This window comes from Argiope bruennichi, chromosome 2 (assembly GCF_947563725.1).
Source record: "Argiope bruennichi chromosome 2, qqArgBrue1.1, whole genome shotgun sequence".
NCBI lineage: Eukaryota > Metazoa > Arthropoda > Arachnida > Araneae > Araneidae > Argiope > Argiope bruennichi.
Window position 1 is genome coordinate 131,623,359 of NC_079152.1, and position 27,307 is coordinate 131,650,665.

The 27,307-nt window shown below is 27.9% G+C and overlaps 1 protein-coding gene across 2 annotated transcripts in view; it reads right to left on the bottom strand.

The window, feature by feature from the left end:
- The window catches only part of LOC129956760 (cAMP-dependent protein kinase catalytic subunit 1-like), a 274,118-nt gene extending 249,856 nt beyond the window's left edge, over window positions 1-24,262 (bottom strand). For both annotated transcript variants that reach the window (XM_056068719.1, XM_056068703.1), the window contains exon 1: window positions 24,136-24,262. The gene's annotated coding sequence lies outside the window, so the exon portion shown is untranslated. The remainder of the gene's footprint in view (window positions 1-24,135) is intronic.
- Window positions 24,263-27,307: the final 3,045 nt, after the last annotated feature.

Genomic DNA, 27,307 nt, shown 5'->3' on the forward strand with positions numbered 1-27,307 from the left:
AATTGCCAATAATCAAACGATAGATTCAGTAACAAATGCTTGACTCATGCCAAAGATCTTTATTTCGAAACTATTGCCCGCTGGCACAATACAAAACATTCGCGATCTTACCGAAGATCAGCAATTTTATGCCGAGGAGGGGATTAATACCTTTATTAGAATTACTTAACTGTCTAATGAAACGAATGAATTTAAGTACATCTCTATTTTTATGTTAAAATTTAAAAAAATAGTATATGTATCTAGTCTTCCCATGGATAGTGATATTCTTTAAACACAGCCTCTCTTAGAGCCTTTTCTCAGCCTGGTGATGGTTTTTCCGATTAACTCTGTATAAAAATATACTTTTTTAATATCTTACAAGGATGACAAGTGGCACGGGCTAATTCTTTTCTGTAGTTTTATACATTAATTCACATTGCTTCTTTGCTGGAAAATAATTTTTCCTATCTTTCAAGAGGACAGGCTCTATTTTCAGAAAATAAAAAATAAAAAATCCATGGCACTCCTCTCTCACTCTTGCCAATCTTTGTATTTAATATATCTTGCTAAAAATTTATTTGTGCATTGTCGCTCTTACTTTCAAATTTTCTAGGCTGTAGAAAAATAATAAAATGAATTCAATAAATTAAATTCCAAAATTCCAGCAGTGCTTTTAAGCATGAATTTTTGCTTAAAAGTTATAGCCATATATAATGTATTTCTAAAGAAATGCAGATAAAGGACCCAGAAAAGGTACCTGCATCTACTAACATTTAAATGACAAAGTTAATTTTCTCTGACAGCAACTTTTTAGAAAACTCATGGTCTGTCACTTTTTATTAACTTTCTTATTAAATTCAATTTTATGAATTTAATTTAAAGTAATCCACCTACATTCAGACGCCTTTTCTTTTTCAATAATAATTTCTGAAAAAAGTATTTTCCATTTTTAGTTTACATCCATGCATAAAGTTAAAATATCGCAAAAAAATTATGATATTTGAGAAACATTCGCATTAAATTACATTAAAAAAATGATGGTTTGATATATATATATTCCCAAAACTTAAAAACTATATAACTTTACAATGCTCCCTAATTGCATTTATATTTAGGTTCAATATCTAGATACAATTATTTTAAACAAATTCTCACCCAAATTTCCGGCAGATATTTAAATAACATTTTAATAATCGGGTTTGCAAAATAAAAAATTATGGAAAAAACATATTTTGATAAAAACTTTTAAAGTATAAGTTTTCAATTTTCAATGACATAAAAAAAGTTTTTTTTTTCAAAACTTTCTAAATATTTAGACTATTACTTTTTTTGCCAGCGTAATTACTTTTTTTTTAATTTTTAAATGTGGAAAAAGTTTTCTTTTTCATTTTCTTAACCCTAATGATATTTGTTGGGATTAGCTAAGCAGATGGAAGTGGAAGTTTTCAATATTTCGGCAGTCATTTAACTTTAAAATGTTACCTTTCCTCAATTAATATTTATCATAAATACCACTTAAATGCTTTTCATGCATTTATTGTTAAAAATTACAGAAATAATGGAAAATCAAGACAGTTCAGTGATATAGAATGCTGTTATAATATCTAACACATGGTAGAGAAAAGGAAATTTAAAAAAAATGTTTTTCAATAACCTAAATAAAAACAATGAAAAACGCCGATTTATAAATTATCTACAATTTCATTTTCAATTTTTAACATTATTTACGGTTTCATTTTCAATTGTTAACATTATTTACGGTTTCATTTTCAATTGTTAAATACCATTAAAATGAAGTTATTGTGCAAATAAAGTAAAAACAGTTTTCAAATTTTAAACTTTCATTTTTTTAAATAAAATATTTTTCAAAAATTCTGATTTTCGATTCAGAGTGGATTTTCAATGAAGGTAGATACTTAGTTTCATGTTATAAATATGAAATTTTGTTATCGATTTTCTACTCACTTCTCGATATGCTAGATTCCTGAATTTCAATTTTCTACAATATGTTTTCAGGGAAATAAATTTTTTTAATATATCCAGGAATTAATTATTAAACAATCGATTAGTTTTATTAAATTTTGAAGACTGACAACTGGCAATGAATTTCAGATTTAATCAACTTTCTGATTCCATTTTATTTATAATAATGATAGAATAATTGAGGCAAAAAAGGAGAAATTAATTAAAATAAAATGAAATCTTCTACTACATTCGTACAAATGCGCTTTTAGAAAATATTTTTATTCAATTTATTTTTCAAGACAGTTTTTATTTTAAGAAACTAATTTTTAAAATTAATTTTTAATCATCTCTAGTAAAAATTTGCATAAAACAAAGATCTTAAACGCTCTTTTTTTCTATCATTATTTTGTTCTCTTATGCCTGTCTTATGTAACTGTAATTATCATTTCTCCTTTTTTTAAAGGAAGTGGGAAAAAATAGGAATTTTTTAAATGGCAAAATAATTTCTCTTGTACAAAAGGTTTTGACTGCTCTGTTCGTATTTTCTACAAATAAATTAAATTCTTAAATTCTAACTGCAGTGAAACGAAAAAAAAAGCAATACTATCGGAATTATGCAAAACATGGAAATTTATTCATGCATTTTTTTTTTCACATGCCACAAGCAGAATTGTGGAAAGAACCTAGAAATTTTGTTTTTCTGTTTGAACTATAAGCGCAGTAGTCAAATTGAAAGGCGCTTAATCATGTTGGTATAAATTCTGACCATTTACTGGAGTAAAAGATAATTCCGTAACCTCAGGCAATTTTTATCCTTCTCTGTATTAGAGAAGATTCTGCAAACTCTTATACCTAATTAAGTTGCGAATAAGACATCTTTCATTCCTTGATTAATCTTAGCTATTTTTTTACCTGCCAATTAGGGTAGCTTAACTGAATTCTTCTCAATGACTCTTTTTTGCGATTTTTTTTTTTTTGGTTCTGACATTTTTCAGCGTTCTAGGCCCTTTTAAAAATTTCGAGAACTAATTTTTTTCTTCTCTCACAAATTTAAGATTTTAGAATCATATGTCTTTAAATTTTAATACTCTTACAAACTAAAATATTTTATTCCACACATATTCGATCAGAAATAGTTTATGCCATAGACACTGCTCAAATGAATCATGCACGTGTCTTTTGCAAGAAATACATTTGTCCCAGTTATGTCTTTAAAACTAATTTAATGGATATATCTTCATAGTTATTTAAATGAAAGACATCTTAAAATTTGGTTTATAAAATAATTTTTTCAGTTGCATAGATAAAAAGTTGTTTCAAATTCTTGTAAAAATTCCAAAAAAAATTCATTAAAACTGGTCGTGCATGTTTAATAAATAAAATTTAAACAAATTTTATTTCTATCATTTTTAAAACATTATGCAATTTTAATAAAGTGTGACTTTTTTTTTTTCTTGAACTGACTGAAAACATTATCAGCTTCAAATGGAATTTAAAAGCAAGTTCAAGAATCTCATCTCAGGACATTCTACCCATCAAACTACTAAGGGCCACGGTGGTCTGAGGGTAAGGTCTTGGTTTCGGAACCGGTGGATTTTTTAGGTTCGAAGCTCGATTCCACCGAAGAATCTTCGTATAAGCGGTTCTGCAGCAAGCTAAACACGTAGGGGCGCCAAACATCCTGTCGCTGGTGAGGAAATTTGGAGAGATGGGTGCCGTCTCAGATGTCGCTCTCGTCATTTAACTGCATTTCAAAATGACGAGGTCGTTCTCGAAATAGCCCTAGTATTACTATAAAACGGGACTTTAACATAATTAAACTAAACCCATCAAATTGCTATTCCGAAGATTTATGGGTTTGAACGTCCATATTTATTTATTCCTGCCGAAATCATCAGTGCACAGCCTTTATATTCCGCACCCAAAATTGGGATTATTCTCAAATCATGCTTTCGCTAAATCAAGATAACGTCGATGATTGGTCTGTGAAAGGAACTTGACGGCGCTCGCGTCAACTGCGATCCTCATGAACCAAATGTCTTCTTATTTAGCAGTATCTAATGGTCGAAACAACGCAAACACAAGGTCTGCTTGCGTTTAAACCATACTGTTAAACCTAATTTAATGCATTTTTTGTGAACTTGATTCCTCCCCCTTCCTCTCCCACTTGTAACTGGATAAAGTTTCCTTTGTCGTTAAGAAGCCTTTTTTCTGAACAGATAATGAATTGTTGATCTAAACGTACGACCTTGATGCAATATGTTACGAATATCTCAATAATTAGAAAATAGTTCGAAATTCACCAAATGGAAGTTTGAGACATACCAAAAACTTGTCACCTGTGTTTGAGATGAGGCTTTCTCAATTTGATCAGATCTTTCCAAAGCCATTTATTTTGGTAAATCATGATGTTCTCAATATTTCTTGAAACTGTTATTCAAAAAGTATTCTTTATACCTAATATCACGAGGTACAAATAACATTGGTTCTAATCGATGGTTTTCTTATATACCGATGATTATTCTTATATATATATATATATATATATATATATATATATATATATATATATATATATATATATATATATATATATATACCAACGGGCATTCCGAAATCTTTTATATGAGTTTACATTTTTTTTCCTATGTTTTCAAAATCAGCCTTCATACCATCCGGTGTGAGATATGTGAAGTTATCTGGAAACAGCATAGTTCTTTACAAATTATTCGATTTCATCAGAATGAAGAAATTTGAAAAATATATAGCAATCGACTATCTAGATAAGTTAAAACATAATGCAATTCATAGATTATCTGCATAATCTTGAACGAAAACTTGACTATCCAAACAAAATTAAGTTTGGCAATTAGCAAGAATTCATTCATTGAAATTATTAGAAGTATCGGATTACTCTAAATATTGATGTTTTATGTTATTCGAATTTATTCTCAATTATCATGAAATATTTTTGGCTTTGTCAACCGGACAAATAAAAGATTTTGGTCTTCAATTCGAAGCGTCGATGATTTGAACAAACTGAAGCCTCGTCTTATTATTTGAACTGGTTAACATATCATTTATCTAAATAATTTCCCATACTGAATATTCACAATTTAATGTATGTGGTCTCTTATCTCAAGGAATTGTCAGAGATGGATGGTATGAACTCGAAATTCATATCGGAAAGTAGCAGCATCTAAAACCAAGCCAAACCAAACCACATTTATAAAAAGTCCGCTGTGTATGTGGATTGTATGCACTTTATATTTGTTGTCGAGAGAATAACTTCTTCACACTGGTGTGAAATGAAACTATGAAGAATGGAAGCTGGGTTCAAGTCCTTGACATCTAATTTTGGTTGCAAATGACTGTCTCAAAATTCAGCTTCCAAACAAGACGTTAATCTTCGAAGTTATGCAGCGAGGTGGTAAGTAATGCAGAATAATTTAGGTTTGAGAATTTATAATTGATCGCTGAATAATTCATATTTCAACATCCAAATATTAATGAGATTCCTGATTTTCGAGAAAAAAAAAGTCTATTTTTCTTTTATAAATAAAAATAATACAAATGATTTATTACATTGCATGAAATTTCTTAAACTGAAAGATAGCTACTGTATATCCAATAAGTAAAGTTTAAAATGGATGGAGTGGAAAGAAAGAAACGCATTTTGGGATTGGACGCTTTCAGCATCAATATAAACATGCAACACTTCATTTAAAAAAGATTTTTAAAACTTTAATTTAAAATCATTTAATCAAGAAATAACATTTCAAATGCGGAATTTCTATTATCTATGTGAATATAAATTAGAGGACACTATTTGGGACGAATAATTAACTGAAATCAGAAAGATCGAGTATTAGATATTTTAAATAACTTGGTAAAAAAATTAGAAATTCGTTGTAATTCAACCGTGGTATGTAAAAGGAGTAACGACAATTTTTTTAAACGATTTTTCCTGTTCAAGTACAGAAATGCTGTTTAAAACGGTAAAGAATAAAGATTTCGAAGAAAGATAAGAACAAAAATTTTTTAATAAGAAAAAAAAGGAGGTAACAATTTTTACAAAATAAATTTTTAAGAAAACCATTCGTTTAAAGCTAAATTTGAAAATCATATTGAGAAACTTACCTTAGTAAATAACTGCGTTTTCATTTTCAGCTCATATTCCATCTTATTTCATACTTATGAATAATTTCTTTTATTTTCATGATACGGGAATAAAATAACCAAAATGAAAGTAACTAACAATTTTTTTAGTCTCATATTGAAGACTTCATTGCATCACGTTATATAATTACATATCTTACCAAAGGCGTGCAACAAACAAAAATTTCAAAAAAATGTTTAATACCTCCTCCTTTAACAAGAGATTTTGTTGTTAGTTATAATTAAATTGCGTGCAATCACCTCCATTGCTTAGTTAATTCGAGTGCTGCCACTTAACTTTCTTTTTTGTTAATTAGTATACCACTCAGTTTATTTTTTTACCCCGCTGTGATACTTAAATCACGATTATTTAACTTTTGAACTAGCAAAAATTAATACAAATTCAACATTTTTTTACTGCTTTGCTAATGTAAGTACTTATACCAGAGGATTTCATTAATTTGTTGCATAGATACTTTTGCTGTTGGCGTATGCGTTCATTGGTAATTCCTTTTGGCACAAATGTATCCAAAATATGTATTTCGGTGATGTAACAACCGAAAAGTTTGGAAATAGATAAATTGCATGAAAAAAATTTCAATATTTCTTTTTATTTTCTTCGGGACAAGAAGGGAAAATATTATATAGATCTAAGATTTTAATGTAACGACAACGAGGTTTCATTCGTTGATGAATTTTTGAGTTCTTAAATTCTAGTAACATAAATAAATAGTCAGGATCTAAAAAATCTTTTTTTTTCGAATTAAGGATTGTTTAAATTGATTTCATTATTCATAAAATCTGGAATTAAAATTATTAATGAATGGAATAATTTCTCTAAACCTAAAAGAGACCAAAAATATAAAACTAGCTAACAATTATTTTTACTTATTAGCATGCCAAAAAGGATTGCGTTTATTGTGTTTTCGCAAGAATATTTGAATTTCGAAAACAATTTTTGAATCACTTACTAACAAGATATAACTTGTGATCTAACTATCAAATAACATTTGCATTTTACTTTTTTAGTGTTTCGGTCTATTAATTAATAAATAAAATGAATAAAAATATATTTTTTCTAAAAATCATGCTTTAATCAATTTATAAAAAGATAAAGTTATTTCATTTTCAATATTTTATAATTTATAATTTAAATTTCACTTATATAAATAATAGGAAATCCAGAAATGAAATGTTTTCAATTTCATTTCTATATGCACCATGGTATGGAATCAAATTAACTAATTTAACCTGTGTATTGATAATGGTTTTGAAAATATTGAAATAAGAGATGATCATTTTGAAACTCTGTATGGAAAATCTCAAAACTCTAGCCATCAAGGTGTAAAATGAAATGAAAAATTAAACCAAAAAAAATTATAAAAAATATAAAAAAAGAATCCGGCCTGAAGACTTTTTCAAGGGTCACCCTCAGGCAAGGATTCAAAGAAGGGGATTTTTTCTGTGAGGAAAAACAGACAATTTACCGCTAGTTTTTTAAAAACAGGGAATCACAATCAATAGTTTATAGTTTTCTTGACTGTTAATGGTATGTACTGGCCTTTTCGTTTTTAATTTTAGTGCTATTGTTTGTTTTTATTGTTATTTTTGTTATTGTATTTTTACTTTGTTGGGGTTAATTTCTTCTTATTTGTTGTTTTATATTTCCTTTCTGTTAAAATGGTATATCTCTTGAGCATAATTTCAGGGGATTTTCGGGTCACGAGGAATCATTTTTAGACTATGTCTGTTTTTCCTCACAGAAAAAATCCCTTTCTTTGAATCCCTGCCTGAGGGTGACCCTTGAAAAAGTCTTCAGGCCGGATTCTTTTTTTATATTTTTTATAATTTTTTTTATTTTTTTTCCTATTAACTTGATTCTAATACTTTTGTATCAATTCATCTGTGTTTTAGAAGTAGCTGCAATTGCGCTCTCTAAATACTATGAAGTTCTTTTTTTTTTTGGTTTTAGTTTAAATAGGTTATAAATTTTAGTTGCGATTTCGAAACTGTTTTTGTTTCGTTTTCATTTTAGTTTCGTTTTCAAACTTTTTCTTACTTAAGATTGGTTATATATATATATATATATATATATATATAAGGTTAAATAAATTTTTTTAAATTTAACATAATTTATTAGTGAATTATAAAATATTTTTTTTATTTTAATTGCTTTCTGTTTCTTAATTTTTAATTTATAAATTATTATTATACATATTATAGAATCTTGAAATTATTATTTTTTCAAAATTTCACCAACAAGTTCCGTCACTGATATGGAAACTACTTATCAATTCAGTAGTAAAATATTAAAAGGATATATTGTCTTTGCACAGATTTTGAAGATGTCAGCATATCAGGAAGTGAGTAAATATTCGATTACGAAATTCTATGCTTTAAAATATGAAAGTAGGCAAGTTTAATAAAAATATTTACTAAAAAAAATGCATAAAATTCTACTGGTGATGCCTCAGGTTTTAATATCTAGGATTTTGTGATTCAGTTTCATTTAAGGAAGGAGTTCATATGATTTACAAAATTAGCAAAATCACTTGCTGATTATGAATCAGTTGATCCTACATAGATAGGGCAAGGTTCTGAACTGCCACAAAATTTATAGACAGAATAAATAGGATAAGGGAGGGCACTTCTTTCTTACTTCAGCTATAAAGTTCAGATGGAGTGGGGAGGTCATCAGGACTCCAGGTCTCCCTCCTCAAGCTAAAAGAAGGTGCAGAAATATGGCATCTTCAAAAGGCGCCAATGTACTGAAACACATATCCAGCATAATATGATTAGCCGTATTTGACGTGATACTCTAGAAAAAGGGATCTTAAACTATTATCTCCGGCGTCTTTCCAATGCATGGCTTCTTAATCTTACACCGTGGAGTGATCCCTATTTGTGTCTCTCACACCTTCAATTTATTTTTAATAATTTAACGGTCAAATAACAAAAGTATATGCTTACTGCATTTTAAATTTTAAAAAGTTTTTAATAAAGAGATTTTTTAAAATGGATTTTAAAATAAATACTGTATTTTGAATTTAAAAAAAAATTTCTAATAAAGAGATTTTTGAAAAATTGATTTAATTAATGATTAAATTAATCAGTTAATAAATAAATGATTAAATTAATCAGTTACAATTTAAATGTAATTTTTGATATTTTCTTTACTATTTATTCATATAGACTTGTACAATTTTTGTCAAAAAATAACAAAATCTTCCAATATAGTGGAAAACGTATAAATATCCGATTCTTTTTGCGAGTGAAAAAAATCTTCACAAACTTATTTTAATCAAGAATAAAATTATCATGCATCGCTCAAAGTTGGAATATTAATAAAAAAAAAATAATTCAACATTAATTTAACTTTTCTATGTTTTTATAGAGATAATTCTTAAATTGATTTTTTCTGAAGAATCGAAGTGTTGAAATTTGTGCAATCGGATATTGTCAATGAAAATAGATTACTTTTACGTTAATGAAAATACATTATTTTAACGTTTTTACTTAATTAATCAGGTATTCAATTGATAAAAATCCTTAAAATGCTATTTTTATTAAAGTCATTTCTGAGAATGTTAAAAAATTAAAAAAGAATGTCTTGTGGGAATTTTCCCACTTGCAACTCACATTTTAAGAATTCCTGTTGTAGAGGATTTACGACGGATTAAAGGTATATCATTTTTTTTATCATTCCTGAAATAGATTTTGTCTAGAATGATGCATATTATTAAAAGCAAAACAACTGATAATACTTTCGTCTGTTTCCAATTTATTATGCAATCCCTTCAAGATTTTTTTCACAGTCTTAAATGCTAATGAAAAAGAATTGATTCTACTTGAAATATTTTTTATCATTCCTGAAATAGACTTTGTCTAGAATGATCCATATTATTAAAAGCAAAACAACTGATAATACTTTCGTATGTTTCCAATTTATTATGCAATCCCTTCAAGATTTTTTTCACAGTCTTAAATGCTAATGAAAAAGAATTGATTCTACTTGAAATATTTTTTATCATTCCTGAAATAGACTTTGTCTAGAATGATCCATATTATTAAAAGGAAAACAACTGATAATACTTTCGTCTGTTTCCAATTTATTATGCAATCCCTTCAAGATTTTTTTCACAGTCTTAAATGCTAATGAAAAAGAATTGATTCTACTTGAAATATTTTTTATCATTCCTGAAATAGACTTTGTCTAGAATGATCCATATTATTAAAAGGAAAACAACTGATAATACTTTCGTATGTTTCCAATTTATTATGCAATCCCTTCAAGATTTTTTTCACAGTCTTAAATGCTAATGAAAAAGAATTGATTCTACTTGAAATATTTTTTATCATTCCTGAAATAGACTTTGTCTAGAATGATCCATATTATTAAAAGGAAAACAACTGATAATACTTTCGTCTGTTTCCAATTTATTATGCAATCCCTTCAAGATTTTTTTCACAGTCTTAAATGCTAATGAAAAAGAATTGATTCTACTTGAAATATTTTTTATCATTCCTGAAATAGATTTTGTCTAGAATGATGCATATTATTAAAAGCAAAACAACTGATAATACTTTCGTCTGTTTCCAATTTATTATGCAATCCCTTCAAGATTTTTTTCACACTCTTAAATGCTAATGAAAAAGAATTGATTCTACTTGAAATATTTTTTATTATTCCTGAAATAGATTTTGTCTAGAATGATCCATATTATTAAAAGCAAAACAACTGATAATACTTTCGTCTGTTTCCAATTTATTATGCAATCCCTTCAAGATTTTTTTCACAGTCTTAAATGCTAATGAAAAAGAATTGATTCTACTTGAAATATTTTTTATTATTCCTGAAATAGATTTTGTCTAGAATGATGCATATTATTAAAAGCAAAACAACTGATAATACTTTCGTCTGTTTCCAATTTATTATGCAATCCCTTCAAGATTTTTTTCACAGTCTTAAATGCTAATGAAAAAGAATTGATTCTACTTGAAATATTTTTTATCATTCCTGAAATAGACTTTGTCTAGAATGATCCATATTATTAAAAGGAAAACAACTGATAATACTTTCGTATGTTTCCAATTTATTATGCAATCCCTTCAAGATTTTTTTCACAGTCTTAAATGCTAATGAAAAAGAATTGATTCTACTTGAAATATTTTTTATCATTCCTGAAATAGACTTTGTCTAGAATGATCCATATTATTAAAAGGAAAACAACTGATAATACTTTCGTATGTTTCCAATTTATTATGCAATCCCTTCAAGATTTTTTTCACAGTCTTAAATGCTAATGAAAAAGAATTGATTCTACTTGAAATATTTTTTATCATTCCTGAAATAGACTTTGTCTAGAATGATCCATATTATTAAAAGCAAAACAACTGATAATACTTTCGTCTGTTTCCAATTTATTGTGCAATCCCTTCAAGATTTTTTTCACAGTCTTAAATGCTAATGAAAAAGGATTGATTCTACTTGAAATATTTTTTATTATTCCTGAAATAGACTTTGTCTAGAATGATCCATATTATTAAAAGCAAAACAACTGATAATACTTTCGTCTGTTTCCAATTTTATTGTGCAATCCCTTCAAGATTTTTTTCACAGTCTTAAATGCTAATGAAAAAGGATTGATTCTACTTGAAATATTTTTTTATCATTCCTGAAATAGACTTTGTCTAGAATGATCCATATTATTAAAAGCAAAACAACTGATAATACTTTCGTCTGTTTCCAATTTATTGTGCAATCCCTTCAAGATATTTTTCACAGTCTTAAATGCTAATGAAAAAGGATTGATTCTACTTGAAATATTTTTTTATTATTCCTGAAATAGACTTTGTCTAGAATGATCCATATTATTAAAAGCAAAACAACTGATAATACTTTCGTCTGTTTCCAATTTATTGTGCAATCCCTTCAAGATTTTTTTCACAGTCTTAAATGCTAATGAAAAAAGATTAATTCTACTTGAAAAATTTTTTAAATTTTTTTTAATAAAAATGAAAAGGAACAATAAAAAAAGCGAGCGTTCATATAATAAAAACAGTCTAAAAATATGCTTTAAAACTTTTAGTGAAATGCAACATCACTTTTTTCATTGAAAATTCAGATTTAGTCATACGATATATGTTGATTTTTAAATTAATATTTTAAACCTTTTATACGTTCTAGTGATAAAGAAATTCTTAAAGATATATTCACTATTCATCACAAGCAAGAAAGTAAAATTCATGATATTAAAAAACTGAAAAAAAAATTATTTTGAATATCTTTCTTTTATTTCTCACAGTCTATATTTAAAAAAAATTGATTAAAAAATCATGCACATCAGTAATGACAATGCAAATCGATACAAAAATTTCTATGTAGAATAAATTTTCATGCTAGCGAATCTTTCATTAAGGAATAAGTAGTTATAAAAGACATAAATAAGAGTATTTGTTAATTTAATGGAGAAAGAAATTGGAAGTTAAATCCTAAAAGAGTACAATAAATGCATCTCTATATTCATTTTAAAATAGTAACTTTCATAGCTTTAACTTTTCATTGCCACAATATGAGCAGGCAGAAAACCAAGCTTTTAAAGCCATACGAGAAAAGAAGTATTTCCATTAGGTTTGAAAGCGTAATAGAAATAGAAGAAGTACGATGTTTCTAAAGTCTTGCATAAAAAAGTATTAAAAAAAAAACGTAACATATCCAATGTCTTTGATAAAAGCCCGTATGTAAATGCACGACTGCATGAAAATTGCACCTTCTTCTGAAATTTGAAGTCCTCATACTTAATTCATGTCTTTGTCTGCTTATGAACTGAATTCGTTGTAATTTTTACCAAATGCTGATTCCTCAGTTTTAATGTATAATTTATCGATTATTTAGTCGATCTCTTATACTAAAAATTTAAGGAAAATACTAGGATTGATATTCAAGTATCTCGTTTCCTTCGGTTTCACTTGATCTTAAGTAAACTTATCATTCTTATTAGCAACTTATAGCAAACTTATCATTCTTATTAGCAATCAAGCACTTATCATACATAGTGTGACTGCATAGGGTAAGAGAACGAAATAGTTTATTAAATGACTAAAGAAAAACATGTTAGTTTAAACAGAGAAATTAAATACTAAGCGTGTTTTTTTTGTTTTTTGCAAAATGGCTGATTAGCTTACAAACAAAGGCGGAAATTATTCTCTTAATTATTGTCACCCTTATTCTCTTAATTATTGTCAACTAGTTACCCAAGTCTTGCAAACTTCAGAGTGATAAACATCTGGCTTCAGAAACGCCCAAGCAAATAAGACCAGTTTAAATCTATGTGGCCAAGGAGTGGTCTCTATATGGTCAAGCATCGCGAATACTTGTAAATTCCAAACAGCATACTAGGCTATCTATCATGTGGGAAAAAGGTGTCCACTCATTGGGCTACTGAAGTAATGATATCAAGTAGTCTCGTAGATAATGTTCCAAAAAGATCGTGCATATTTAGCTTATTAGATGCCCCTATAATATGTACAGGTCTAATAAATGATCCAAACCACTTCAGGCTAAGCATTAGGTTGATGGCCATCTTTTGTTCTCATAAGGAGGAATAGGAAAACTTATGAATACATATTGGAGAAAGTAAATATACGTATAACGATGGATTTATACATACTTTATTTCAAAAGCGCTGCTTCGCTTGCTGAATGCCTGTTTTAAAGAATGCTGATTTCATTAACGCATTTATTGCAAATAATGGAATTAATTCCTCTTGAAAACGAGCACCGATGCAGTTTAATGTAAACTCATTCAAAAGTTGATAAATATTAAAGATTTTTAGAATATTTTATCTGCTATAACAAGAAAAGTATTCAAGTCATTGCTGATTAGATTACAGCTATTCAGATATTTGTTGCTGGTCAATATTTCAATATATATAATGGTCAATAGTCAATATATATAATTTAAGTCATTGTTAAATTAAAATATTTTTGATAGAAATAATGCTACCTTTATAGAATTTTTTTTTTCTGTTCTTTTGATTAGTTTCTCTATAGGACTTACCGAAACTTTACAATTTTATTTTTCTAAAAAGCGCATTTTTTAAAATCTATACCGTAATTCGTGAACAGTTAGAGATAGGATAGGGTACGATGATGTGTTATGTTCTAGTGAGCTATTCTATCGACACTTTTTGTTTGATAGATGGGAACAAAGACATCCTCTATAAGTATTTATAACAGTTATTATTTGTAAACTTATAATTTACACTTTTATAAATATTTTAGATTTTATTTCTTCATAATCTTTCGTTTTCCAATTTACTGTTTTGAAATATTTTACAAGAAATATATATAGTAGCAGGGCTATAACTTTTTCAGCTTAAAAACTCTGCGCTATTCTTTTTTTTTTCTTTTTTTTTTACAATTACAATAACTGTGATAAAATCAATAAACTATATAAATAAGTCTTCAACAAAATTGAACGATAAAATCTACTTAAAATTGTGCGTTAAATGAAAGCATAGAAAACTGTTAAAATAAAAATTCATAGCTCATAAAATATGAAATTATAAAAAGACTGAAGTTTATTCTGAATACAATTTTAAAATTATTAGAAATTATGACATAATAAATTAGAACATTTAAAAATGAAGTAACAGTACAAATTTTAAATGAAAGTTTATATAAAATGCAGTAATTTTATTATTATAAAAGCAAAAAAAAAAATCATTTTTGTATTTGTATTTTAATTACTTTTTACCTTTTAATATTTAATTTATAATTCATTTTAATAAATATGAACTTGAAATAAATTTGCTGAGACAGAAAATCGAGTTTTTAATAGTAAAAATAGGACTTTTCAAGTATTTTACACATACTTACGTTGACTAAATGTTTCATTATCAAACTATTTGTGACTAATATTTTTTTTTATAATTAAGAGTTGATTTTTGCTACTTTTAATGATTTTTCTTGTCTGTTTCATAAACAAATAAAATTACTTCTACATTTTTTTTAAAATACGGTAACATTAGATTTTCCAAAAATAATGCAATGTTAAAATTTTTAATGAAAAGTGAGGGTGAAAATATTAACAAGTTGCTATAAATAAATGGGATATTTTTAAGTTTATGATGTTTAAATTAATTTCATATATTACTTGTGAATGATCATTTTATAATATTCAAGATCAAAAAATAATATGCATTGCAATAAAATTTAAAAAGATTTGTAAAGCAATAATTCAAGGTTGAAAAACTTATTGAAATTCTTCCTTGAACATAAGCTTTTGAAAAACTATTTTAAGATAAGTTTTCAGCCTGATTGTAGCGTCTTTTCTTCGAGCAGGAACAGAAATCTGGCCGTCGAAGAATAGCGCAGAAGCAAACGGAAAATCCCTTCTTTTGAGGGGATTCAACGGTGACAGTTAGTCAAGAAAGGAGTGATTTTTAGTCAAAAAAAAAGGGTGATTTTTCAGAACAATTTTAAGCTAAGGGGTTGTTTTTTACAGAGACCATATTTATGCCATTACAAGTGGCATTTCAAACATTCCCGACATTTTGTTGTGAGTTTGCCTTGCGTTTTGGGAGGAGGGGGAGAGAAAATTATATCTCTCCGGACTTCAGTGCCTTGGAAGTTTAAATCGAAAAATAAAAATGTATGGCTAAGACTTTACAACTTTAATATCCTTCAGTATTATTACTGCATTTTTTGATCTTTAAGATATAGTTTAATTGCTAAAAGGAAAAAAATGAAATTAAATTTGATATTTTCTCTGTTTAAATTACTTATAAAGTTTATTCTGTTACTCCTAAAATAGCATATTGAAGCTCAAAAATGACTGACATAAAAATTGTACGCTTGGAACTAGGCGTAAAATGGACAAAACATTCAATACTTTTCTACAAAAGTTTAGTTTAAATATAATCACCTTAAACTTCTTATTTAAGTTGAGAAGATTTCCCAATTTTTGAACATTTCTTCTTTCTTCCCAAAGACGCATAGAATCAAAGATATTTTCGAAATAAAGGTTCTACATAAGACTATTTACTTTTACATGCATCTGAATATGTTAGTGCATCTATGTGTGGTGGGGAAGTTTAAAAAATGTGTCCCGTTTGATTACCGCCTATTTAATTGATTACGCTTCAAAATTATGAAATTTATTCCAAAATTGTCTCTATGTAGCTTCTAAACCGAACAGAAATTTATCTCTTTAATACCAGCATTAGATAAGCTAAGCAAATTTGCTCTGATTTCGAATTCGAGAATCAAACAAGAAGAAGAACAAAAAGGTAAAGTGGAAAATTTGAAATTGCGACTCTGAAATTTGTCTTCAATGGATATAACATTGAAATATTAAGAATGTACAAGATAAGTCAGCACATGGAAGAAAAAAATATAAAAAAGAGAATGTTGACACTCTGAGGACTGAAATCCAAAATAATAATCGGTCATTAAAAGAATTTGCTCAATCCTGACACATTTTTCTACAGAAACATATGCCTCTCCTGAAGAATGCACTAGTCTTGCGATACAAAATTACTTGGCAAATGAATCAATACCTTATCCACTGTCCTTATCCTCAATACCTTATCCACGTTGCAGCCTAATTTATTGGTATAACGCTTTAAATGCAAGGAAAAAAGAAGTATGATACGACGATGCTTTGTAACGCAACATTTTCGCAAATAATTGTATGCGTCATAATTTCATTTTTCGTAAAGTGCATGTATGGTGAAGACTCAAGGTAGTACAGCTGTACTGTAGTAATTATAATGAGACCTCGATTGGCTTGGATTTAATTTGTTCGCAAAATCGATTGTGGAAGCTAATTTCAATTTGGCTTCATGATCTCCGATGTTGGGAGTAGGTAGAAACCCGTCCTGAACATATTTGCAAGTTCAAGAGTAGAAATGAGACGATTCAGCAGAAACTGACGTCGATAAGTTAGCAAACATAATTAAATTACCACCATCAAAGAGTGGGGAACAAAACGAATCAGTAATTGAGTAAGGTTTCTCCTTGGAGAGTTGACTGTTTTAATTCTCTCTGAGCACTTTGTGCTCGTATTGATGTTTACTGCAGGTGCAGTTTTTTTTTTTGTGCGTGTGTATGTGTTCGCGCGCTTCGTATGTGTCTGTTAAGTGTCATATGCCATCATTTTCCATTATTGAGTATGTTAAACTTTCCACCATACACCCATCGAACGAATTTTTGTTTCACAGCATCGGCAACTTTTATACAATAAAATTTTGATAAAATAAATTTTATAACTCTTAATGAGTACTTATCAAGCATAATCATCAGCCCTTTCCGTAGATCAGAGGTGGGCCGTGATCGGCCGGTGGACCGCTAAAACATTTTGGGATGACCGCCTTTACTAAGAACTAAGATACGCATGCTGAAAGAAGCATTTTACGGAACACCAACGAAAAATGTCAAAAATATTTGTGCAAGATTATTTAAAAGAGTAGGTATATTAAACAAAGAGAAATACTATGATAAAATAATAAAATTTCATTCCGAATTCCAGAGACGTTTTCAAGAATTTACTAGACTAGAACCAATTGTTATATTTGTGTTCAACACATTTGGTAATATTGATGTGGAAGAAATAAATAAAAACATAAATTATATATTCTCTTTATCTCTTGAGGAAAACGAAATCTTTCTTCTTCAAAATGACATAATTTTACACGTAATTTAGGACCTAAGAATAACTTTTGGAATCTAACGGACGACGATCCTGATTTTAAAAAGAAATTGCATGTCGTTTAATATCAATCTGTGGCTCTATCTACCTGTGTGAATCTGTATTTTCAACGATGAATATAATTAAGATAACATCTCTCATAGACACCCAGTGCAAGATTGGCAGTTAGTAATTATATACCGAGATATTCATAATTGGCGGACAGAATGTAGACTAAGTCTTCTACTAAATATAACTACAAGAAAAGTTTAGATGAAAATGATTTATTTTATGATGCATTTTGAATTGTTTGATATTAAATGCATCATTTGATATCATTATATTTGTGGCTACTATTATTATGTTTGTATCTTGCTATTATCACTATGTTTGTAGCTACGTAGGTAAGTGCATATTTTGTATTTATTATTAAGTTATAGTAAATATTGCAGACTTTTTTTTAGCTCACCACCCTTGCGACACTGGATGGACCGCAACAACTTGAAAAAATTAGAAGTCTGCCCACCCCTGCCTTAGATGTTCAGTAGGCTCTGTCCTCCAAGTGTGAGAAAGTAAACTTATTTACAGTTAATGAAAATCGGAGATCAAATGCTGGATTATTTATGCGAACTTTAAAAGGCATACATTTCAATAACACTCCTCCTGGAACTATTATTGTGATTAATACAAGAGGAAATAAGCAAATATCTTCATTGAGCGAGGAGCACGAAATTCAAATACTTGAAAATTAATTGACATTATATCGGATCGTGCATAATTTTACTGATACTAAAAAAACAGTTGTTTTCATATTTTTTTTCACTTTTCTTCATTCTACTTTGTTCTCTTACTTTCTTGTAGTTTGTAGATACTTAATAAACAATTGCAACACTTAATGAAAGACAACGATAACTCGGAAAAGCACTTTCCCTAATACCGATTTTCACTTGGAATTTGAGCTATAGGGGGGACAACACTTGCTTGCCTTCTTAGAGTTTTCTTATATGCTTTGAATTATTTTGTACATGATAAGTTATTATAATATCAATTGAAAACGGCGTTTCATTTTTCTTTTATAACTTCATAGTTTCTCCTTCCGGTTTTTGAATGCAAGTTAAAACTCAGCAGCAAATTATCTAGATCTGTCTGATATTGGAGGAGATTGATTTATTAACATTATTCTCGTGTTTCTAAACACAAGAAAGTTACTTTAATGTGGAACTTATAATTTTGAACCATATTCAATTAAATAAGAAGCAACCTTAGCTGGAACGCCCTTACGAGACTTCCATATCTTATTAGCGCTCTGGTAATGATATTTCAATTTATATAAGGGTAAAGTAAATATTTTTGTACAAAATATTCATTTGGACAATTTCTTTGACTCTATGCGCCGACTTTCGGAAAAAAGACGATTTTTTTTCCAAAAATTTGGAAAATTATTTCAATTTAATAAAAAGATAAAAGTCATATTTCTACATCAAAATTCAATTTGTTTTAATTTTACACTGAATTTAATATTCTACAGACAATAACTAGCTTTTATGCAATCCCTTTTTGTGTCTGAGTAATCTAGGAAAATTGAACAAAATACAGTATTTCACCATTTTTTTTCACTTAGCAGTCAAACGTAACCTTACTTAAGATGGAAATTACAGATAGTAATACTGGACTGTGATAATTAAAACTAAAAAGCCTTAGCCATATATATTTTCCGATTTAAGCACCTCGATCACTGACTTTTGCTCAGATTTCTAGGATGTCATTTTTACCACTGCCTCACAAAATATGGGAGGTATACAGTAAATGTAGAAGATTTTTGAAATATTTATAATGACAAAGAAAAAGGATCTCTATGAAAAACAACTTGGCTTAAAATTATTCTGAAGGAAAATTCTGAAATTATTGAGTTATAAATCTTATCTTCTTTTTCAGCGGCGCACAGAAGACTGCGATTAGTTTCGGCCTAGGCTAACGCTCTTAATAAAAGAAAAAAAGTGGACAGAGTTAAAATAAGGAACTGCTCAGAAAGATAAAGATTTTTCATTTATGCATTGCATGACATGGCTAAAATATTTTAAAAATCTTTCACTCAAGCTTCGAATTTTCTTGTATATATGTACGATACGAGTTAAATTCATTGATGAGAAAATTTCAACTAGCCCTGTGACTCCCAAATGGGTTTTTTTTTCTCCACGTCCTAGTTGCTTCTAAATATTTTCGAAAGCGTCCTATGTAAAACTCCATCAAATTTTTTTTTGTAAAATATAAATATTTTTTTATAGTTTAAATAAAGACAGCTTGATTAAGATCTTTAGATTAAAGATTTAAAAATAAATATTTAATTTCTCTTAAACTAAGGTTGTTTTTTTCTTTTCTGCTCACATATAAAAAATGTACTGAACAAATTCAATAAATACGATAATCAGTAGGATATGTAATGGATGCTTGTATATTTTCTAAAATAGTAAAATTTAATTAAACTCACTTCCCTTTTAAGTCAATAACTACTGAAAACCCAGTTTCGTGCAGATAATAAGCAACAAATAGATTAAAATTCTGAGAATCTTAGCATTTATGAGTGAATATTCACTTTCACAGATAACTAAATTCCATGTTGCAATTTTTTTAATGAATTGTCACAAAACAACTCAAGAAGATCTCTTTTTTTTCAAAACTGTAGAAATAAATATAGCAATTATATTGAATAGACTTGAAATTCATGCAAAACTATCATTATATATATTATCATTTTGCAAGTACAAATTTCAATTCAGGTGATAAGTTGAAATCAGTATTTTGCAAAAATGTCGCAACCAATGAAATATAATGAAAAATTTAAATAAAATCATTGAGATGTATCACTGCACCCATGTGATGAAAATCACCGCTTTATATTTTAGAACACCGTGACATGTTCAAAACCGATATCAAATGTTGCTATTTCTTTGATTATGAGAAAACAAGACGTTTGGAAGATTAGGAACATAACATGATCGCACACATCAGAAGTAAAGGATGAATTTCAGTTATTTTCATAATCGTTTATTTCTTTTACTTTTCTCGTACTAAAGCAGCTCAGCACTTCAAAATACGGAAGTTAAGCCAAAAATACCGAGAAAAAAAACAAAAAAGTGGAATTTTTTTTTGTAAAGAAAAGACGAATCAGAAGACTGATATATACTTGCACCAGAGCTATAGAAATCCAATCATACAACAGATAGCAATGTAATAAAAGAAAGGATCATTATAAAGCATATAGCATGCTGTGTACAAAATGGGACCTACAACCTTTGGTTTCAGTGGCAGGCTTCTGAGTCTGAAAAACAAGACCAAATTGCTTTTGTGAGCATTTGATTGGTGTAACAATTCAAATTTTTCTCCATTATGCTGACAGAATATGTCGAGTGTGACATATTCGCTTTTAGACACTGGACAGTTGCCATTTGTTAGGATAGGCTAAAATTCATCTTTAATAGTTTCTGAAATTAGTAGAATCTATGCTTTGAAGAATACTAGCCATCATCAAAACCAGAAGAAGGCCACCGCGATTAATTCCTACTGCTCACTGTTTATTCCTAATATTTTTTTGTTATACAGCATTATAAGGATTGTCAATCTACCGATTTTAATTATTGAATTATGGGTAAACGTAATCAAATAGTCTCTTTAGATGGAGATATGGATGAAAACAAAAGAAGGAGCTTTCGACTTCTTTTTAATTCCATCTGAAATCGATTTCGACAATTTTTTAAGATACGAATTTTTTTTCCCCCTTAAAATCAATCATCACGTAAAGAGGGACAGAACTGGACAAATCAGTAAAACTATTAGAAACCCAAAAACTTAACAGCGAGAAGGGAATGAAACTCTTATTGTCATGTCTTATATTTATTTTTAATGTACAAGGGACAGGTTTCAATTGGTGCTATATCATTGGCTTCCGTAATGAAGAATTTAAATTATGTACCAATGAAAACATGTAAGGTATACCGAGAGAATCAGCTGTAAGATATTAAAAACTACTAAGGCTGCATCAAAACAATGATCGCTAGGATTTAAATTTAGAACTGAGAGACGAAAACGGTATAAGTTTAATAGGATATTGCTATGTATATTACATATAATATCATTTGGACCATGTCCGTTAATTAAAAGCAAAATAGGAGGAAATTTTAAATTTTCTTTTAATTAAAGATAAAAAAAATAATGTAAGAAAATTCTTCATTCAACTTTTGAAGGCAACAAAAACATTTTAATACAAAAGTCAAACATTTAATTTAAAGGTTTCAAAAACAAATAAAAACTTTTTTATTAATTTATTACACTCTAATTAAATTTCAATAGCTTTTTAACATGATAATGATTAAAGTTACCGCACCATTCGTAAATTGCGTTGATAAAAAAAATGTTCCAAACACTCTATACAGCAGTTGTTCAACCCAGATGCTGCTGCCAAATTTTCAACAAAGTTGCGTTTTTTTTTTTTTTTTGAGTAATAAAAAGGTATTAAAATATTTATTAAATTTTTAATTAAAGATTAATCATAAATTTAAAAAAGAAATTTCTCAAAAACATTGGAGAATATTGCAGCTAAAAACACTTTTTCACAACTTTAAAATTGAAAAAAAATGAATATTTCAATGACAGTACTTAAATTTTTTAATGTTTTTTAAAATTTTAATAAACTTTTAAAATTACTTTTTGATATATTTTACAACAATGATTTTTGTTATTTTACTTTATTTTTTTACTCACTGTCACTTTTCGATGCCAATGAATATATTTTTTGAATACATGCGCTCTTTGTTATACAATTAAAAACAAATTTCGATAAAATAATTTAGACAAAGATAAAGATTAATGAATCGATTCTAAGTCATTATCATGCTACGATGATGCTGTCGAAAAGTTCGAATCTCCATTTAATTTTTTTAAATATTTTTTTTTAATTTTAATATTATAAGTAATCGCCAAAATATATTAGAAAACAGATTTCTGAAATGGACAATTTGTTTTAAAAAACAATCTTATAATTAAATGAGATCAAAAGGCTATTATTATTTAAGTTCAAATAACTTATTTCAAAAATTAATTGGAAATTGAAACATTTTGTTTGAACGATGAACACAGAATTTGTAGAATTGTCTTACGATACATTCCTGCTTTTCTTCCAAATTTTACTTTATTATTTTTAAAAAATAAAATTTTTAAAGCAGTTTTTGAGAAAATTATGTTTTATTGATTTATTTCAAAAATAAATAAATTATTGGAAATGAAATTTTCTTCATTGTATAGTTGTATTTATCTTCAATAATTGTTCGTCAGAATTATTTTAAAAAATCTTTCTAAAGCAACTAAATTATTTTACTTAATAATTTTACATTACAAAAAAAATGCCTTTTTTTCAATTATTCGTAACAAAAAAATTTGAATCTTCTAAAAATAATAAAGTTTTCGTATTTTTTTTTTAAACTATCAAACTGCAGAAAGTGAAAAGCAACCAAATTTTTCAAACTCATTTCTCATCCAAAGTATTATAAATCATAATTATTTCTAAAAAAGTTACGCTTTTATTACAATTCATATTCATTTTCATAAGATTATTCTGATAGTGGATCTTTTATAAGGTATATAAAAAACTGTTCATTACTAAGTATATAAACGAGTAAAATATAAGACTAAAAATAATAAAAGGCATATTTTAAAAAGTATTTTAAAAAATAATAAAAGGTTAAGTGTCCGTATTTAAAAATGGTCTTTTTAATGTCTCTTCATGTAATAATAATAATAAATGCTCCTTAAATTGTTTTGTTTCGATAAAGTCTAAGATTTTGTTCAGTTTCAACAAGAAAAGAAAGAAAGAGTATTTTCATTTTTTATAATCATTCATATTCGTTTTCAGAATTTTTAAAAATGGATTTTCTAACAAAAATGCACATAATATATTTGTTACTAAACGTAGAAACGAATTTTAAAATATAATTCTAAAAGTTTAAAAAATAATGTCTTATATGACATTTTACAATTAAAAATAATTAACATTATTACTACAGGCAAATTGCAACTCTGTAAATTCTAATATATTTTTATTCTTAAGATTTAAAATGTAGTTTCTTTTTAGCAACAAAAGAAAGAAACTGTATGAAAAAATACAATAAATAATGGAGTTTTCAATTTCTTCACCAAAAATGACTTTTAAATTAAAAATTATAATTATAATAACTCTAGCATTTGTACGATTATACAAAATTATATTTTTGGAGCCCCTCCCCACAGCATTTCTTGCGAGAGAGGGTCAGGGGCCGCTTGCAAGAGAGGAATTAAGAATTTCTTACCAATTGATTTCCAGGTGAGAAAGCGAAGCGCAGCAGCAGGTAAATCTCAGCGATGGAAACTTCACAAGACCTGCAAAGGCTCCCTCGGACAGACAATTGTTGCACTCACTGTTCGGGTATCCGAGAGCGACAGCCGCCCAGAGATAGCGTCGCCAAGAGGAGCCGCCAAAACACGCGCCAAGTATTGCTTTTAATGAGATTTTAACAGCTTGCATAATATGTTCCGATATTTATTTTCAGAAAATGCTGGGTTCACGAAGAATTTTTTTGTTTATGTATTCCGCAGCCTTTATCATAATTTTTTTCCTGCCCGACGGGAAGAAGGCTTTGTTTTATTGACAGAATGAAATTGTTCCAGTATTGAAGCAAATATTTTGTTTTTTCGGAATAACCAATCAAGAACTAATTTTTTACAACTGATGCACATAAATGTCGAATGAATGCAATCCTCCTTATCAGAACAATATTTCTCACTCTAAAGGTACCTGCACCCCTTAGAATCTTTGTTAGAACGTTTCGTTCATTATATTTTTAATTATAAATTTATCATATTTTCATTACTTGCACTCAATAGTCCAAACAACTGACATGCCAAAAAGTAAAAAGAAAAAAAAAAAAAAAAAGATGATGTGATAATGATGCGGTCACGATTCTATTTAAAGAAAAAAAGACACCTTATGAGCGGGTTTAGTATACTCTGAAGTTAGCGGGGTAATTTCCCCCTCCCCCAGGTTGTTTCATGGAATTGCGGGCATCGTCTTATTGGATCGCTGTTGGAAAGTGAAAGATTCGTTCTACAATAACGAATTACAAACAATTTTATAATATGAATCAATAAATTTATAAAAAATACTGTCTTCATACTTGTTCCATGATGTCAATAGTGATCTGTACACAAAAAAACCTTTAAACAAAAGTTTCCAATGGCAATCAACTTTCCCTTTTGCTTTTTAAAAATCAAAACTGATTGTTAATATAATTTGTAACGTAAAAATTTTGTTTAAAATAAAAATATAGCTTATTAATAGAATAAGATATTATATGGCAGGTACTGATGTAATTTATCCTAGCGTTCAATTTTACGAGAATGTTTGACAACATTCGCAGGTCCATTTTTTTTTTGTATGATTTTAAACTTGACTTCAAACCATGGTGGTTGTTACTGTTGATTAAATTAATTTAATTAGAGATAGATGTTGACAGAATGATACTCCACTACATTAGTGACTTCAAAAAGAAATTCTCAAGACATACAGTTTGTACAAACTCATCTAATTATTGCGTGTATTGTGATTTATTCACTACAAAAAAAAATAAGTTCTAACAAAAGGGAATTATTTACATAACAAATTCGTTTTGCATTATTGATACTTTTTTATTTTGAAAATTTCTTTTATTTAATTCTTTAATGGCTGTATGTATATACAGTCAAACGTCACCAGGTCCCAGAAATATTTTTCGAGAATCAATTTAAAAAGAAGACTTGTTCACATTCATCAATCGTCACACAAAAAATGTGGTACCGGCCAATAACCTTCGACGATAGCATCACACACATATTGTATGAGCTCGCATTAAAGTGTTAATAACAAATATGATAACATAAAAGATATTTCTAAGAAAATAATTTTTTACCTCCCACTTTTTTAGATTTATTTTAAAAAGAAAACCTTTTTATTTGGCTATTCACCTTTATTTAACAATCAACGTAGGGCGAATGTAAAGTATGGTCTGCACAAGCCATGGCTTAGAGTCTACTTTTTCTTTACTCTAACCAAAGTTAACATTATTGTTTGTTGTGAGCAAAAAAGGTTTTGAATTAAATATTTAAAATTTTATTGTTCTTCTTTTTTTTATTTGCATTTTTGTTGAACCTTTTAGACATCCAAGAATCGTATTTGTCACCGAGATTGAATATTTAGATTTATAAAGCGCTCCACATCTCAAATAGTTTAGAGTCTCAAAAAGGCTAAATCCGCTATTACCACCAATATTATCGCTAAGAAAAAATGGTTTAAAACATGCTTTTACTAAATTTAAAAAAAGTGTTATAATTTTCAATAAGTATTTAATATATGATAAGATAAATAATCACAGAAAATATGCAACAAATACTTATCATTGAAAAAATTTTTAATTTTTCTTAAATTTGATATATATGAAAGAAAAGTTTGTTTCAAATAATCTAAAATTTGTCATGTGATTTAACAAAAAAAAAACTATCTATAAATAGCCTTATTAAATGGTCGTTTGATGTTTTATTGATATTTTCGAGCTTTCAAAAATAAATAGTATTTATGTTTATATATAGAGAAGGGGATTACATTTAAATATCAAACATTTCTCTAAATGCTACTGAACATTGAATGCAACAATAGTAGGGATTATAATAGGAGCAGCTACATGGGTATAAACGTGCATGTTGCATCGCACGTTTAATTTGACTCTAAGAACATTCTTGTGCACGTTGAATTGGTCTTGGGACATTGAATTGGTCTTGGAACGTTGAATTGGTCTTGGAACGTTGAATTGGTCTTGGAATTCTCTCATAGATATGAGATGGAGAGAAGGGAAGAGCCATCTAAAGCGCTGTCTCCGTTATCTTATCAATGTTCAAAATCAAAAGATTTTTTCTAATATAACCTTGTGGAACTTATAAGCGGAACCTAATAATTATACTATGTGTATACGAAAATATTATAAAGTTCTAAGATAAGTATCATGTTAAATTTTTTATAACTCAAATGTTATAATTCAATATCATTCCATACCATATAAATTCCAAAAAAAAAATCGGTAAAATACATTACTCATTTTTTTAAGATTAGAATTTTTAACACTTTTAGAGATGTATACATTTTTTTAATTCGGAAAATGGTCATGATCTTCATACCTTCCGATATTTTTATCAAACAGCCTATGTACTGATAAAATAATTGTCTAGAGTTCAGAACAACAGGGATTATTTTAATAAATAATAAAATCCGGTTTGATCTTTTAAAACGGTAAATGTAATAGATAGGAACATAAAAACGAGGTCAATACAACAAACAATGATCATACCCAAGGAATATTAATTTATATGCGTAGGCAGTTGTTTCTCCGCCAACTGTTGCAATTTTTTTAAAACCTTTAACATCTGAATTCGCTGATAACAATAAAAGTATGAATA